Here is a 12,071-nt window from a genome sequence, read left to right as displayed (position 1 = left end):
CGGAAGTACTTGAGGTTGGGCTTGTTACCGGTGAGTATCTCATATGGAGTCTTGTTCAAGCCCTTGCGGAGGTAGAGCCGATTTGATGCATGACACGCGGTGTTGATGGCTTCGGCCCAAAAGTTGTACGGAGACTTGAACTCCGCCATCATGGTCCTTGCCGCATCCATCAACGTCCGGTTCTTCCTCTCCGCAACACCGTTTTGTTGAGGGGTGTAGGGTGCGGAATATTGATGCTTGATTCCCTCATCACTAAGAAACTCATCCAAGGTGTAGTTCTTGAACTCGGTGCCGTTGTCACTTCTTATTGTCAAGATCTTTGCATTGTGTTGACGTTGTGCTTCATTTGCAAAGTCAATGACGGTTTGTTGGGTCTCGCTCTTCCTCTTGAAGAAATACACCCACGTGTACCTTGAGTAGTCATCCACAATCACCAAGCAATACTTCCTACCTCCAAGACTATCGAAGGATGGAGGCCCAAAGAGATCCATGTGAAGGAGCTCCAAAGGCCTCTTTGAATAAATGATAGTCGTGGGAGGGTGAGCCTTCTCATGTAGCTTTCCTTCGATACAGGCACTGCAAGCACGATCTTTAGCAAAACTAACATTCGTTAGTCCACGGACATGGTCCCCCTTGAGGAGACTTTGCAAAGATCTCATATTGACATGGGCTAAACGGCGATGCCAAAGCCATCCCACATCAACTTTAGCCATTAGGCATGTCGCGGTCTTAGTGGGTCGCTCCGAAAAGTTAATCACATAGAGACCGTTCTCGACATGCCCAACAAAAGCTACTTTAAGAGTCTTGCTCCACAAGAGGGCCACGGTATCGATATCAAAGAAAGTGGCAAAGCCCATGATAGCAAGTTGACGAACGGAAAGTAAATTGTATGCAAGGGACTCAACAAGCATGACCTTCTCGATCGTGAGATCATGAGAGATGACCACCTTGCCAAGTCCCAATACCTTAGAAGATGAGGCGTCACCCCACTCGACATTGGTGGGCATAGATGGAACCTTGTGCACGTCCACCACCAAGTCCTTGCTTCCGGTCATATGATTTGTAGCTCCGCTATCGAGCAACCATGATCCCCCACCGGAAGCAAACACCTACAAGAGATCAATGCTTGGTTTTAGGTACCCATTTTGTAATGGGTCCTTTGATGTTAGTAACAAGGGTTTTAGGAACCCAAATAGACCATTCAATGTACTCATGAAGAGAACCAACAAATTTGGCATAAACATGCCCATCACTAGCACGACATAACACATAAGAAGGGTTAAAATCGCCGGCTTTGTTGAGAGGGGTGACATTGCCCTTCTTGACATTGTTCTTCTTCTTCTCCTCGGGGGCACTCTCTCCCTCCCTCACAAAGGTTTGCATGAGGGGAGGAGGTCGTTTGGTCTTGTCATTCTTCTTCTTGTTCTTGGAGTCGGGCACGTACCCAACCCCTTCCTTGGCCACACCTCCCTTTTGGTTGATCAAGAGATCGTTGAGGTTCTTCTTGCCTTGTATGCAAGTCGCAAGACCTCTCTCAAGTTGCTCCTTCAACTTCGCATTTTCCTCAACAAGATGTATATGCTCACAACACGGGTTAGTAGCATTTGCATTATCAATTAAAACCATATGAGGAAAAGTTGCTTTCTCCTTAGTTAGCTTCACTTGGAGTTGATCATGAGACTCCTTGAGACTAGCATGAATACCCTTCAAGGCCTTGTGGGCCTTGTCAAGTATATCAAACTCCTCTTTGAGTCTAGCAAGATCAACCCCGAGTTTGGCCTTCTCGGAATTTAGCACACGAGAAACAATGAGGACATGATCATAATCTTTCTTTAACTTAGCATGATCAACGTTGTGTGACTCCTCAAGAGCCAAACGAAGACCACGCTCTTCCTCAAGAGCATTGGAAAGATCCGAAATCTCATCGGCATAGTCACGACTATGCCCTTCCATCTTAGAGATGGTGTCTTCGTGAGCCTCGATCATGTCATTGGCTTCACCAAGTTGTTCCAAGAGAGCAACAAAGTGCTTCTTGGATTTTCCCTTGAGTTTGCCCATAAAGGCCTCAAACTCGTTAGCCTCCACATTAGCTCCCTCAAGTTCATTAATGCTATCCGTCGGGGAAGGATGATTAATGATGGTAGTTTTGATGTTGGAGGTTACCTTGTTGGTGGCTTTAGCCATGAGGCACTTGGCGGTGATGCTCTCGTTGGGTGAGTCGAAGAGAGACACCCGTGACGTTGTTGCAATGGCAACGGAGGCCATGGCAACCGACTCACCATCTTCATCATCGTCATCATCCTCATTGTACTCTTCTTGCACAACCAAAGCCTTGGGAGCAGTCTTCTTGGTGAAGTTGTTCTTGTTGGGGAACGACTTGGCCTTGTCCTTTCGGATGAGCTTGCCACCATTGTCTTCCCTCTTCTCATACGGGCATTCCGCAACGAAATGACTCATGTTGCCGCAATTGTAGCAAGTCCTTACACGTCGCTTGCCCCTTGTGCCACTCGAGTTGCTTTTGCTAAAGTTTGGCCTCGAGTTTTTCTTGCTCCAAAATTGCCTTGAAGCAAGTGCCATGTGTTCATGATATGCATACTTCGTATCTTCGGGATTGCTCTCCTCTTCTTCCTCTTCTTCTTCTTCCACGGTGAGCTTGGCCTTCAATGCAAGGTTAGGCTTCTTTGCCCATTGAGAACGGAGCACTGCATTGTCGGCAGTCTTGTCCAAAATGTTCATGGCCACAAACTCATCCAACACTTCGCTTGAGGTTAAAGTGTGGAAGTCCGGTCTTTGACGAATGACGGAGGACATGGCCTTGTGATAGGGCATCATTGCCTTGAGGAATTTGCGCTTGATCTAATTGTCATCCGTGTCCTTGCTCCCATGATCTCGTAGTGAGACCGCGAGTTTGGTAACTCTCTGATAAAGCTCACGAGGTTCTTCATCTTCTTTCATTGCAAACTCATCGGCCTCATCTTGTACCACTTCATAGTTGGAGCGTTGAATGCTTGTGCTTCCCCGGTAGAGAGAGACAACACAATGCCATGCATCTTTGGCCAAGGCAAAGGGACAAAGATGAGGTAGGTTTTTGGGTGGAATTGCATCTTGAATGATGAAGAGAGCATTCTCATTGAATTCATTATCCGCGGCTTCTCGAGGAGTGAAGTTGCTTGGATCATGCGGATAAAAACCTTCTTCAATGATTCTCCAAAGGTTAGTGTTCACATGATTTAAATGATGTTTAAAGTGGTAAACCCAAGAATCAAAGTCCTCATTTTTCAAAATCTTAGGAGGAGGACCAGCATGATTCAAATGACTGGAAGGAATCGGTCCACCATAAACAAGTGGTGGTTCCATATGGGAAAAGATGCCGGTGCCATTCTTACCACTAGAAGAAGGAGCCTTTTCACTACTAGCTTCCCCCTTGTCGGGGATAGCATCCGTCACCTTGTTGGCGGGATCACCCACTTTCAACGGTGCGGTGGATAGTTTAAGCCCCTCAAGAAATTTAGTAAACATGATCTCAACTTCGGTCGTCATGGAGGTTTTCAATGTCTCCAAGGCCACATTGAACTCCTCACGAGAGACCGAGGTTCCCCCATCGCCCGTAGACGAGATAGGATTCACACCGGAGTGTTCCTCTACGGCATCAACCATACTCTTTGGATGGTAAAGTCCTTAATAAAGAGACGAGGCTCTGATAACAATTGAAAGGATCGATATGGTTGACTAGAGGGGGGGTGAATAGGCAACTAACAATTTTTAGCTTTTCTTTAGCAATTTAAACTTTGCATCAAAGTAGGTTGTCTAGATATGCAACTAGGTGAGCAACCTATATGATGCAACACGAATAGGAACACAAGAAAGCAAGATATATGAAACAAATAAGCTTCCACAAGTAAAGGCACGAGATAACCAAGAGTGGATACGGTGGAGACGAGGATGTGTTGCCGAAGTTCCTTCCCTTTGAGAGGAAGTACGTCTCTGTTGGAGCGGTGTGGAGTCACAATGCTCCCCAAGAAGCCACTAGGGCCACCGTAATCTCCTCACGCCCTCACACAATGCGAGATGCCGTGATTCCACTATTGGTGCCCTTGGAGGCGGCGACCGAACCTTTACAAACGAGGTTGGGGCAATCTCCACAACTCAATTGGAGGCTCCCAACGACACCACGAAGCTTCACCACAATGGACTATGGCTTCGCGGTGACCTCAACCGTCTAGGATGCTTAAACACCCAAGAGTAACAAGACCCGCAAGGGATTAGTGGGGGGAATCAAATATCTCTTGGTGGATGTGTAGATCGGGGCCTTCTCAACCACTCCCGAGCAAATCAACAAGTTTGGTTGGCTACGGTACTACCGTACCGACCCACCGTACTGCCGCGACCCCAGCACAGAACCGATGAACAGACGCACAGAAGCTGGGGGCGGAACTTCCGCACGCGCGGTACTACCGCGCCCCCCATGCGGTACTACCGCGAGGCAAAAGTCCCAGCCAAGGGAGAAGGGAAACTTCCGTGCCTACTTCCGCAAAGAAACGGAAGTAGCAAAAACCCGACACAGTAGTACTGCCGAGGGGTGGTACTACTGCCTGACCGCATAGCGCGGTACTACCGCACGGCGAAAGCGGTACTACCGCAGTAGGTGCGGATGTAAAAAATTACATCCGCTCCTACTACCGCAAAGGGGCGGCACTAGCCTGGTGGGCAGCGGTAGTGCGGCTCCAGGGGAGCGGTACTACCTTGGGAACCAGCGGTACTACCGCGGATGCCTACGGTACTACCGTTGACCCAGGAGCAGTACTACCGCAACCAACAATAGCAGCCAGTCAAAGGAGGCAGGAAAACGGAGGAAGCTCCAAGGAAGAAGGAGGGGATAAGAAGGAGACGTGTAAACCTTTCCAACGCGGACCCCCTCTTAATAGTACGGCTTTCCTACGACTCAAATCCACCAAAAAGAAACGTAGAAAAGACGCCGTCTTCGTCAGTCTTCGAGGGGCACCCAATCGTCTTGTGCCTAGCAAAGAAGTGTCTGGAATACTCATGGCACACGATTAGTCCGCAAATGCATTGTCATCAATCACCAAAACACTTAGGGATAAATATGTCCTTACAATATGCATGTTACATGTTTCCTTCAAAGCTTTCATACAACATTTTGTTAAATCTTTATTTGAAGCTTTCATGTATGTTGCCATCAGTTACTAAAAAGGGGGAGATTGAAAGTACATTTGCTCCCTTGGCGGTTTTAGTAATTCATGTCAACATACATATTGTTGGACTAACAACTTTATCTAGTGCATTTCAGATAAGTTTAATAGTGGCATGGCAAAGACATGAGGATGTGGACCCCTTCAAAATGCAAAGACGAGGATTGGAAAAGCTTCAAGACTCTTCGGTTTCGGTTAAGTTATCCAAGATCACATTCACTCCTATAGGAAAACCAAAACTATTAAAAGGGGATGAGGTACTGATGACGAGTTTGTTGCTCCAATGCTTAGAGATATTGCTCCAAAACCCTCAACCACTTTCTCCACATCATATCTGTCCAAACCCTAAAGTTTCATCTCAGTCTCACCAAAATTCTCTATCCCGGACTCACCAAGATGACCACATACACTGTCGGAGCCAAACCCTAACATTTATGTTCTACCGGTATGGATCTCGGTCTCACCGAGATGGCGTAACCAAGTTTCTGTGGTGAAGTTGCTTCATTTAGGAATTACCGAGATGAAACGATCAAAACTACCTAAATGAGGTCCTGCCCTAGCCATTGCACTTCGGTCACCCTGAGATGTTCCGCTTCGGTCTCAGCGAGACCTCCAACGTTCGAATCTTTTACACTAGTCGGTCTCAACAAGTTTTGGTCTGGTGTCACCGAGTTGGGTCAAAAGATTGTAATGGTTGGATTTTTGGGTGAAGTTTATATATGCCCCTCCACCCCCACTTACTCTCAAAGAGATCCATCAGAAAGAAACACAACTTCCACTATTCATTTTCTGAGAGAGAACCACCTACTCGTGTGTTGAGATCAAGAGATTCCATTCCTACCATTTTAACCTTGATTTCTAGCCTTCCCTAATACGTCTCCAATGTATCTATAATTTTTTATTGTTCCATGCTGTTTTATTATCAATCTTGGATGTTTTATAATCATTTTATAGTCATTTTATATCATTTTTGGTACTAACCTATTGACATAGTGCCCCGTGCCAGTTCCTGTTTTTCCATGTTTTTTACATCGCATGAAATCAATATCAAACGGAGTCCAAATGGCACGAAACTTTACGATGATTTTTATGGACCAAAAGGAAGCGGATGGGCCCTGGTTGCACCTAGGGGTGCCCCGAGGGGGGCACAACCCACCAGGGCGCGCCATGAGGCCCTGGGCGCCCCGGTGGGTTGTGCCCACCTCGGGTGCCCCCGGACTGCCTCTTTGCTCTATAAATACCCAAATATTCCCAAAACCCTAGGGGAGTCAACGAAATATTCATCCAACCACTGCAGAGTCCAGAAACACCATATCCAATCTAAACACCATCACGGAGGGGTTCACCACTTCCATTGGTGCCTCTTCGATGATGCGTGAGTAGTTCTTCGTAGACCTTCGGGGTCTGTAGTTAGTAGCTAGATGGCTTCATCTCTCTCTCTCTCTTGATTCTCAATACAATGGTCTCTTGGAGATCCATGTGATGTAACTCTTTTGCGGTGTGTTTGTTGGGATCGATGAACTTCGAGTTTATGATCAGATCTATGTTTTTATATCCATGAAAGTATTTGAGTTTCTTTGATCTCTTTTATGCGTGATCTCTTATAGCCTCGTATTTCTTCTCCGATATTTGGGTATTGTCTGGCCAACTCGATCTATTTATCTTGCAATGGGAAGAGGTGCCCGGTAGTGGGTTCGATCTTACGGTGCTTGATCCCAGTGACAGAAAGGGAACCGACATGTATGTATCGTTGCTACAAAGGATAAAAAGACGAGATCTATATGTACCACCATATAGATAAACGGATCTTGTCTACATCATGTCATCGTTCTTATTGCATTACTCCATTTTTCCATGAACTTAATACACTAGATGCATGTTGGATAGGGGTCGATGTGTGGAGTAATAGTAGTAGATGCAGGCAGGAGTCGGTCTACTAATCTTGGACGTGATGCCTATGTAATGATCATTGCCTGGATATCTTCATAATTATTTGAAGTTCTATCAATTGCCCAACAGTAATTTGTTTACCCGCCATTTGCTATTTTTCTCGAGAGAAACCACTAGTGAAACCTACGGCCCCGGGGTCTTATTTCTCATATATTTGCCTTTACGATCTACTTTTTTCTTGTTTTCATTTTCATATCTATTAAACCAAAAATACTTTGCTGCACTTTATTTTATTTGTGATCTATTTATCCAATCTATTACAACCTTTTTACCGTCACGCACCAATTTTTGGCGCCGTTACCCGAAAGGGATTGACAACCCCTTTAACACGTCGGGTTGCGAGGTGTTGTTATTTGTGTGCAGGGGCTGTTTACGTTGTGTTGCTTGGTTCTCCTACTGGTTCGATGACCTTGGTTTCATAACTGAGTGAAATACGTACCGCCGATGTGCTGCATCATCCCTCCCTCTCCGGGGAAATACCGACGTAGTTCCAGCTGCCATCATTCCCCAGGTTGCTTTCCACTCAAATCCTTCTCCTACCATAGCCATATCTGTAAGAGAGTGATTGAGTGTTGGGCATACGATAACACCACTTGTCGGAACCATGCCAAACATCATCGTGTCTCCATTGTGTTTGATCTTCCATATCTACCCCTTACTTTTCGCACGATTGCATGTTTTAATATTTCCGCTGCCCTATGTCTAGGAAGTCTTGGTGATATCTTAACTAGTGCTAAAATCTTCCTAAGTTTCAAGAGAACTAAAACTACACCTTTGGTTGGTTAAGAGTCTATTCACCCCCCCCCCCTCTAGACCTATCTTCTCCGATCCTACATCCCCCTTTCGAAAAAAAACTATGAAGGGCATTTTTTTAATATAAAAGGCCAAATGACATGTATTAAATAGCACATAGCCTTACAAATGCACCCTTACAAAAGTTGAAAAATATAACCAAACTTTTTGGGGTGCCGAAGTCTTCTCGCATCCACTCGTGGTGCCCTGTGAGCGAAACCCATTGCCGCCTCTCGGCCTCCACCTCAGGGGCGTAAACTTATTTACATCTAGAAGTTTGTACAAGTAGCGGCGGAGAAGTTGTCGATGTAGACGAGAAGACGCCAATGGATGCGATAATCGTAGCAAATTGCGTCGAAAGAAGAACGCCAGAGAGGACACCTAGAACGCCCCAAATACCGACCAGACAAAGTTGGGGAACACAAATCTCATGTGCTTCCGTACGAGACTAGGGTTAGTTAACCATCATCGATCAAAACAGGGGCCAGAGGAAGAGGACGTACAACCACGCTACCGCTCCGGAGGATAGTGCAGCGGATACGAACCCACAAAAGAAAACTTTAAACCCCGAAAAATCAAATTTGGGCACACATGATCTTCCACGCGCCTCCCGGCGATATGAAGAAGCATCACCGGAATGAGGGCAAGGTGGGGAGACTTTATTCCACGCCAAAGACGACATGATTGTCTCTCCACCACCGAACGGAGATAACCAAAAATTTATTCTTAACCCTTCCACCACCATACCAAAGCCCAGGGGTTCCATGCCCATCGTCCCAAGGGCCACTGACAAAGGGAGAAGGGCCCCTCAAACTCGTCAAGGGTAAGGTAGATGAGCCACTCCCGCTCCTAGATCAGGGACAAGGAGTCCTAGGATGAAAAATCATCATGGCAGCTGGCTTACAACACATGCAAATTTTGGTACTACCCGATTTACAGTTGGTGATAACTCCAGAATGTGTTGACTGAAATGGTATTCCTATTACTCCTTCCGTTTCGAAATATAACTCTTTCTAGAGATTTCAATATGGACTATATACGAATGTATATAGACCTAATTTAGAGTGTAGATTCACTCATTTTTGCTCTCTATGTAATCTATATTGGAATCTCTAAAAGGCATATATTTAGGAATGAAGGGAGTACCGATTGATAGTTGCAATATTCCAAAAATATGTGGGATGATAGTGCAATATTTCAATTCCTCACACATGTGCAATATTTCTTGTATAACTTGTTCAGGGTAGTACCCAAAATTTGAAGTTTAACCATCATAGTGTTAATTGTTTCAACCTAGTATCAATTGACAGCTACAACTATAATATGGTAATTTTCCACTATTTTATACTGGGTTACAATGGAACCATTTTTCAGTATATGCAATTTGTAACTAACCAACAGTCTGGATGGTTGCAATGTATTTAAACTAAGTCTAACCACAAAGATTCTACATTTGCAGTACGCATGGCAGTCTTAGAAAAGTACTACATACTGAATCGAAAATAACAACACAAAACATTCCCAACATAAACAAAACAATGCATGATATAATAATGTCGAAATTTGATGTAGTTAAAAATCTATGATGACCCTTGGAGCGTTGCCTGAACACACTATAATGGATGCACCATCTTAAATTAGTTACTTGTGGAGGTATTTATGTTAGAGTTTTGTCGAAAGGTAGGTTACAATTGTACTCTTAGTTGTATTGTGTTTAGACGGGATATTAATTTGTGTCCTAATAGGACACTTGTGTGCTAGGCCTCTTGTATAACGAGGGGCTAGACATGTTATGTAACCCATGCCAACATAATAGCACATGCACACAGGGGGAGTCGGCGGCATGTGTCGGCGCCTGGGTGGCCGGTGTGCGGTATTGTGACGGTGTCACGGGGAGGAGCGCCCATAGTCATGGCCCGAGCAAGTAGTCTTGTTGGTCAACCTCCTTAACAAATCTTGGTGTCGTGCCACTTGTGATTGCTTGGTCCTCAGATGTTTGACTATGTGCCTCGGATTAATTCTAACAAGTGGTATCATGATCAAGATTGCGAGGTCTGGGAGGCGGTCGAGTTGATGAGGCTAATCTGGTATGCTGATTTTGTTCATCACGATGATCGAGTATCAACACAGGAAGCGGCGGTCGGAGCAATTAGAAGCATCAACGGAATCGGTGTGGACAAGGCGAGGACCGATCGGTATGGAAACTGATAGGATGTCTATAAGCAAGTCCGCCTGAAGCAATCGATGGTAAGAACAGCGCAATCGGCAAGTTGCCACAAGCGTCAGATCAGCGGAAGGCGCGTGCGCGTGCCTGAGGCAAGTGGGATGTGCAGCGGTCGATTGGATTGATCGGCCGAGCGTTAGGTTTTTTTAGTAACAGCCCACTCTTTATTGATCAAAATCCACATAATGTGGAATAACATGTATGTCATGAGGTTGGCCAAACAACACATGACGTCCCAGAGCTAAATTCAAAGCAAACCTGGCTAACTTATTAGCCTCTAGATTATTGTTCCTACCTTCATAAATAGAATTACAAGAAAAGGAAGTTCTTCTAGCTACAATTTCTTTGATGATTGCTGATTTTTTTCCTTTGCTTCCCTGTTGTATATCAGCAATCACCTGTTTAGCATCTGATGCCACATCAAACTGCTGGAGAAGCAGGTCCTTGGCTTCACAAAGTGCTTCTCTGCAAGCCATTGTCTCCAGGATAGTTGGGTCATCCGCTCCTTGTACCACAATTGCTGAACTCCCCAAGTAATTTCCATTTGTATCTCGGCAAACCACCGCAGCCGAGCCACCCCTTCCTACTCTCACTGCCGCATCGACATTGATTTTTGCATGATTTAATGGTGGTGCTCGGGGGCGCCTATTGGTTGTGTTTCTTGCCATTGGGGCTGCTGCAACCTTCAGGTCCTTCTCATTGACAATCTCCAATTCAGCTAAGTATCTTGAGATGAAAGAATGCATAGCTTGTGGACTCTGAAAGACTCTCTCATGAATGGCTTTCCTCCTTGCTGTCCATATTACCCACAGCGTCACGGTGAGCTTCACAAAGTGCCCATGTGATAATGTATCAATCTGTGAGAATAGCTAATGCTTCGCATGCCATTCCGTGTCGGAAACCAAAGCTTGCCCTAGGTCTTCCTCTGCCAAGGCCCAAGTGCATCTAGACACAGTACACTCTATCAGCGAGTGCCGCCATGAATCTGGAGCACCCCAAATACCGCAAGCTGAGGTAGTTGACATATGCCGGTTAGCACATACGTCTTCCATCGGCAGCGATTGTTTTGATAGTATCCATAAGAACATCCTTACCTTGGCTGGTACTTTTGTATTCCACAAAGATTTCCAATGCTTCTCCTCTCCCCTTTCGCTAGATGTGGTCGCTGAACCATCTAACCATGCTTCCCTTCTCTGCTTCGTTGCCACCAACATGTTGTAAGCAGATTTTACTGAGAATTGACCCTTCTTCTCAAAATGCCAACACCAAAAATCTAGAGCATTGCTAGTACACATCAGTATTCCTGCTATCACCTTCGCTTCGAAAGGAAGGAAAACTTGGCGGACCTTCTGCATGTCCCAGGTCGCCGTCGTTGGGTCTATCAGCTCGGCGACGCATTGAGGCGGGTCCTGCGTCAAACACCTGTACGGTCTCAACATCTCATCTCTTGGCAGCCAATTTTCTGACCAAATCAGTGTGTCTTCCCCATTAGCAATTCTCTTTATCAAGCCCTGATTAAGAATATCTCTTCCATCAACAATTGCTCTCCAGATTTGACTTGGGTGGGATCCCAAGTTTGCATTCAAAATTGTTTGCCCCGGGTAGTAAACCCCCCTCAAGATGCGGGCACTAAGGGACTCTGGGTTCTGCAGCAAGCGCCATGGTCGTGTGGCTAGTAGTGACAAGTTAAAAAGCTCAATGTCTTTAAAGCCTAGACCCCCATGCCTTTTGGTTTCGTCATCTCTTTTCATGACACCCATCTCTGACCATTTTTGCTGCCCCACCAGAATTTTCGTATCAGCATGTTGAGGTGCTCGCATAACCCTCTCGCTAGTCTAAAACATGACATTGAATACACTAGCACGGCTGAGCCACTGCTTTGACGAGCACTTGTT

Source organism: Triticum aestivum, chromosome 3A (assembly GCF_018294505.1).
Source record: "Triticum aestivum cultivar Chinese Spring chromosome 3A, IWGSC CS RefSeq v2.1, whole genome shotgun sequence".
Taxonomy (NCBI): domain Eukaryota; kingdom Viridiplantae; phylum Streptophyta; class Magnoliopsida; order Poales; family Poaceae; genus Triticum; species Triticum aestivum.
This window is presented reverse-complemented; position numbering follows the sequence as displayed.